Source organism: Dreissena polymorpha, chromosome 6 (assembly GCF_020536995.1).
Source record: "Dreissena polymorpha isolate Duluth1 chromosome 6, UMN_Dpol_1.0, whole genome shotgun sequence".
NCBI classification, from domain to species: domain Eukaryota; kingdom Metazoa; phylum Mollusca; class Bivalvia; order Myida; family Dreissenidae; genus Dreissena; species Dreissena polymorpha.
In genome coordinates this window covers 97,269,147-97,276,199 of record NC_068360.1, presented here as the reverse complement: position 1 = coordinate 97,276,199, position 7,053 = coordinate 97,269,147, and the positions used below count along the sequence as shown (strand labels likewise).

General features: G+C 33.5%; 1 long non-coding RNA gene across 1 annotated transcript; it reads right to left on the bottom strand.

Annotated features, from left to right (window-relative positions):
- Positions 1-367: 367 nt before the first annotated feature.
- On the bottom strand, positions 368-6,231 carry LOC127834631 (uncharacterized). Its single transcript, XR_008028030.1, has 2 exons — positions 5,921-6,231; positions 368-1,572 (listed from the first exon to the last, which is right to left on the bottom strand). It is a non-coding gene; the product is annotated as an uncharacterized LOC127834631 (long non-coding RNA).
- Between the last annotated feature and the right edge of the window lie 822 nt (positions 6,232-7,053).

Sequence of the window (7,053 nt, the reverse complement as noted above, 5' to 3'; positions counted from 1 at the left end):
CCTCCTCCTCCACCTCATCATCATCATCACCCTTATCCTCCTCATCCTCCTCATCCTTCTTATCATCATCATCATCATTATCATCATCATCATCATCATCATCATCATCATCATCATCATCATCATCATCATCATCATCATCATCATCATCATCATCATCATCATCATCCTCATGATCATCATCATCATCATCATCATCATCATCATCATCATCATCATCATCATCATCATCATCATCATCATCATCATCATCGTCATAATAATCGTTATAATCAGCAGCAACAGCAGCTGCAGCAGCAGCAGGAGTATCATCATCATCATCAACAACAACTTAATCATCATCAAAATAAAAAACAAAGATCTTAAGAACGTCTTTGGATAAAAGTTTAATATAAAAAGAAACTAAACTACAAATAGGAAAAAATATCAGTTATGCAAACAAACACACAATATAGATATATTATACTGGGACATACTTTTCAGTACTACCTTTATATTAAATAGCTTACAGGCGACAGTCGACAATATACATTTACTGTAGAAAGATCAATAGCAAAAATCTTTAGTTTGAAGTTGATATATATTATATAGCTGTTAAATTAGGTTATAGTTGCAAGGTTTTCTTGAAATTTCCAGCAAGGATATTTTATAAACATTTATCCTCTCCCAGGTGTAAAATCTAGTCTGTTGCCTTTAAGATAACTTTTACACTAACTAGCGTACAAGCGACAGTCGACAATAGATATTTACTGTAGAAAGTTCAACATCAAAAATCTATGGTTTGAAGTTGATATATGTTATATATGAGTCGCGTTCTGGGAAAACTGGGTTTAATGCACGTGCATTAAGTGTCGTCGCAGATTAGCATGTGCGTTCCGCACAGTCTAATGAGACATGACACTTATGACACTTTCCGCGTGTATGGAATGTTTTGTTTAAAGGAGGTCTCTTTTAAACGATAATCCAGTGTAGGCGAAAAGTATTGTCCCAGATTAGCCTGTGCCGACTCCACTTTACACTTTACGCACATGCATTAAGGCCGGTTTTCCTAGAACGCGACTCATATATATTACATGTTATATATGTTATATGGCTGATATTTAACAGATGAATATGATACTAGGTTTATCCATTATTAATGTCACAATTCCACCGATCACGGCAAAAAAACAACATTTTTAAGATATAGAAACATCCGAAATATTTTGCACAGTTGCACATTGATAAAAATGTCCAAATTACGTTAGAATTTTCTCTCTCAGACTTCGTTTTTAGCTATAAATATACATACATCAAAGAACCGTCTATGTTGAGTTGAGTTGTAGTAACTGATTTAGAATATTTCGTGCATGGTGTATTTGCACATTGTAATAGTATGTGTCAATAACTTAAGTTCGATATATCCGCTTGGACCGGGAGTCGAAAAAGTCCATGCATAAATCCACCAATCAGGTTTGCCATGCGAAGGTCCGTCGTCGATTTGTGCCGTTAGAAGTGGAAATACCTATTGTCGACTGCCAGGTTTGCCATGTCCGTCGTCAAATTTTGCCGGTTGATAGTTGATGTCGGAATCTGAAGCAAACTGAGCAAAACTTTTAATATGAAATGTACGTTAATCCAATGTAATTCACTCTTTGAATTATTGTTTTATTCATTTGAGACAATCTATGAAACTGTTTGGTGGCCACTCGATATTTAAGCTTAAAAAACGGGTTCGTGTCCTTAAACTTATGAAACAATCGAGTAAATCCGAAGATAATTGTAAAAAAAATATATATATATGTATTATTTTCTATGATTGTAAATATCTGTGATATTTTTGTATTGTTAATAATTGTTTATATGGATTGTAGTATTTTATTATGTGCACAAATAAAATTATTATTATTATTATGAGTACGTAATTTTTCATTTTGATTTTTGATATACATATATACGCAAGGTAACTTTAATATTTTACAATGAATTGTGGTAAATGCTACATGCATATATCTGAGCATTGTATTACTGTTTGTGTATGTGTTTGATTCAATGCAAAATAGTGGTGTTGCGTTTGTTCGTCATGAAGACTATATTGTAAAATATTTTAATGAACCGTCAATATGTTTTATGTTGTTTGTTTATGAGAATAATAGTTAAATTTTGTTTGTTTTGTTTTTCTGTATTCTTTGTAAAAATCGTTATATTTCTGTTTGTCTGGTGTCTTATATTAGCGGCACGGATTGTTTAATATTGATGCTAGAGTGGTCGCAGTATACAGATGTATAAAGTTCGTTCACGTTGAACATGAGTCGTTACTCGGTCGCAAACATTTTCTCGGACATCATCATCTGCGGGCGCTCTCAAAATCGGTTCCTGCCTTCGTGCTGCGCACTCGGGCAGGAACGGATTTTTCGAGCGCCCGCAGATGATCATGCCCTCAAAATATAAGACTCTGACAAGAAAACGTTTTCTTTTAGAATGAAAAAAAGATTTATTCTTTCATAGTAAATGTGCAATCCTTCGTTGTTACTGACGCATATTGATGAAGCTGGATTATATAATATTACAAGTTCAATGCTAGCAATTAATGTGTACTACAACTGATTTCCGTGTTTTATCTTCACAAAAGCATCATTTGTAAAATATGACTTTCAAAACATTTAGGAATTCTTCAGAATTGTACTTAAACTAAGATAGTGTTTGAAAAGTTTAAAAATGAATTTAATGTTTAACTTATCAAAGGTTAAACTTGACGAGGTTTACAATGGGATAGCGCACACAAATTGTACATGTAAGCATTATTTATACCTCCCGCGCGAGACTTTATCTTGGAAAAACCAATCGAATATTGTGTTCCGGAGTAAAACTAATATTTAGACTTTGTTTTTAATGGCATTGGAAACAAATAATAATGTAAATATTACGTAACTTACAACTCTAAACTTTACACATGATACAAGCTGTAAAATATATTCAGTGAATTAATGACATTGTAAGCAAACGATGATGTGTTTAAAAAAACAACGACTTCCACCTTATATTCATCTAGCGACTATAATTCTATAACAACCTTGAGTCCCAGGCATGTGCATGAGCAACATCATTTCCTCTGTGTTTAGGAACCCTTAACTGTTATGTCGAAAATCGCGATGAACCCATTAACCGACCACTCTGGCTAGTATTGCAGCAGAGGGTAAATAAATCGTTCGCGTTTAATCAGATGAGCCCAGACTTTCTGAACAGATATTTGTAATGTTTGCTATTCAGTAACATACTGAAATGAATATTCAACTTTAGTAGAAATTCAAAGTGTTGGAATGGAGTTGAAATGGGTAGTGTGTCTACAGAAGTTGAGAAAATGAAAATATTGTAATGTGTTATCTATCATCAGTCTTTAAAGAAAGATGATGGTAAGCTACATATTGTAATATTGTAATTGTATTGTTCAGCTGCTAAGATTTCACAAAATTGATAGCAAAGATTTTAGTATTAAGAGATATGTCACACATGTGCAACCCCCTTACAATGACGCAAGTGTTTATAAACTTAGCGACGGTGCGGCAAATACCGAGAGCCGTTTAAAATTCATATACGGTATATCCAGACTAGGTGAAAGTTGTATCGCGCAGCTTATAGCAACAGACACCACACACTTTTCCCAGCGCTTGCTCGGAGCACCTGTGTCGCCTTACCTAAGAAATGAAGATGATGAATAATTTATAAAAACTGCGTTTAGATACGTACACGAATGTTGCCATTTGCCAGTGATGTATCTGTGATCCTTTAACCAATTTATGCCCAGTGGACTCTCCCATCCTTCTAAATTGGATCAATTTATTTCCAAAAGTAGGGGTGTCTGGTATATTTATTTCTATATTTAGAATATTTCTTACATAAATTTCTTTAAGCAAACAGCGCAGACCCAGATGAGACGCCGCATCATGCGGCGTCTCGTCTGGGTCTACGCTGTTTGCAATGTCCTTTTTTCAGGACGCTAGGCATGAATGGGTTAATAGCAGCAGCATCCTTAGTCCCCATATTGGGTAACGTTTAATGGGATTTCTCTTTGTGCAACTTACTTTGTCGTTGTCACTTTATATTGTATGTTACATTACATGTATATATTGTAATTGATTATTGTATATTTTTTTATGTAATATGTGACATGCTCACTGTCTGTAATATTACTATTTAATATCTTCTGTATATGAGATAATAACGACATTGAATTGAATTTAGTAAAATATCTACGCGTTAGCATAAGGTTGATAAGCAAAAAGCACAAAGCACATATTTAGAGTTGGAAGGTCCTTAATTCATATTCTGGTGCATATGAGAGTGATATACAAAGAAAGCTATCTCAAACATGAAAACACTGTGCACACAACGTTTGAAGCAACAGTAGGACAAATATGATGCTCTTGCGCCTGCGATTGTATTCGAACGAGGCGTTCGTTTGGGTCAAATTGATAAAAAAACGATGTATTTTGGATCAGCGATTTTACTGATCATCTTTGTTGTAAGACATGTAAATCTTACGTTTAATTTGTTTTGCTTCATACAATATGTTTGAAATACTAAGAATGTTATATTTCACAGAGGAGTCTACATTATTTAAAAAAAATAATAGTTAATATATTCGTTCCATAACAACAATGTCAATGTACTATGTACACGACTGATTGCCTGAATAAAGAATCTGTTCTATTCTTATAGAGGTTACGCACAAAACTGGAGAAACTTGCAAGTTCTGCGCTACGAACATAATTTCATGTTTGCATTTCAGGTTTATATGAAATTAAGCTTGCATAAAGCATATAATAATGGAAAACTTAAACTCTGTAAATTAATGTAATTATGAAATTCTAACATTCATAATTAATTTAAATACGATAATTTATATGAACTTGCAGTGTGGATTATTAAAAGGAGGATGTCATGCGTTGCATCTTATTCACATGGTGTGACTTAATAGATTTGTGCCAACATGTTATTTTGACAAGAAACTTTATCCGTCTGCAGGAAAATATTTGCGTGCGTTCATTTAATTTGGTCCATTTCGTGTTTCTCAAAATAAATTATTGAGGGTGAGATGAACAGCATTTTGTTTTGCCTAAAAAGATGTCATAGACTTTGCTATTTAGAATTCATACATCTACTGATTTAAGTGTTTTAAGATAGGATTTTCCGTGATCGAATTGTTGTCACAAGTGTTATATTTCAACGTTATTTTGTGCAAAAACAGAATAGTAGTTCGCATTTTGTCATATTTTCTTTTCCTTTAATTGAACTTATTTTACGTCGAAATTTGTTTTTACCAGCTACCTAGAACTGTGTTCAATTAAGAAATTGCTTAAAAAGTACAATCATAATGATTGTTTATGCATGTCCGAAGAAAAGTCACACTTACCTCATTTCGAAATCTATATAAGAATTAAGTTACTTTGCAATTTTCAATGGAATGCTAAATACATTAGTAATTACCACACAAAGCATATCTATATGTCCTTATTATGAATCAATAAGTTTGATGCATTGTTAAAATTATATTGGAATACACTTGCGTGAATTTCAATTCGTCAATGAATGCTTTAATGAACCTAAACGACGCGTTTTCAAATGAATAACTAGAACTTCGCACTACGAATGTTAAGATACCGTGATCAGTGTGGTATTAACTAAAGTATGTACACTGTAATTATATCAACATATACATGTAAATCCTAAGTTATATGTACACCAAGATGTACTGTCTTTAAATAATGTCAAAATATTTGCATGGTTGGAAACGTCCTTTTTTATTAAATAATAGTCGATTTAACGTCATTTCAACGCAACGCAAAGTTGCTTAAGTTCGGTGCGTACCGTCATAATGCGTAGAATTGATACATACCTATAATATACCAAAATAATAAAGAGAATATAAATCTTAACATACCTTAAATAAGTTTGATTCCCTGGCCTTCGCACCATTTCTTTATCATTTTCAGTTCGTCACTGTCCTGGAAGCGAAGTTCTCTTCCCATCACATCGAAGGCCATTTTATCCTCCGTTGCTCTTTCAATTACAGTTTTCAGATCGGCTTCGCTCGCCACAGTCAAAATAAGTTCAACTTTATAAGTCGACATGATTGTTCAAAATTCCCAGGAGAATGTGGGGAACAGACACCCAAGCGGTACCTTTTTGTGACAAAACGCATACAGTGCACGTGACATTATCAAAACATTCGCTGTTTAAAGGGACTGTCTGTCAACTACGAATGACGAAAAAAGGAACGTTCTAAAATACTTTTTTTTTACAATTATTAGTTTATATTGATTAAAACATCACGACTGGTATATTACATTACTTGAAAAAAGTTGTTAAGCTTTCATTTTTTCAGTATATTCGGTAATAAATCTTACTGGGTATGTCTACCAGGTAACTACCAGTTAACTATAAATAACGCACGTACCGGTAGATTGATCATCATCGTCGCGTGGTAAACCCAGGAATTCAAATTGTGCATGCGTAGTGAATTGTTTATATTTTATATACAAAATGATCAATCTACTTGCGTTATTTGTAGTGTGTATATCGTTATGTCACCTATGTTCGCGATGTACTTTAGATTTCACATCGCGAAATTTTATTACCGAATATACCGAAAATATGAACTTTTTTCAAGTAATGTAATATACCAGTCGTGATATTTTAATCAATATAAACTAATAATTGTAAAAAAAATACGGTATTTTAGAACTTTTCTTTTTTCGTCATTCGTGGTTGACAGTCCCTTTAAGGTGCTATAAGCCGACCTTTATCAACTGGTATGACATTATAAAAAAAATGCATCGAGCGGTGTGAAAGCTGACTGAATGTTGTTTGAAACTTGAACTCTTTTATCGATAGGTTTAGAGTGACTCAATCGCATGTATACCACACAAGTGATGATGTAAATACCACATGACAACATCGATAGGCATCAAACATTAACGCCACTTTGTTTGATATTTATATCTGTTATTATCACCTAAATAACAAAACACGTGCGCGTGGAGAGAAGGCCACATTGCTCTCGCCATGAATATA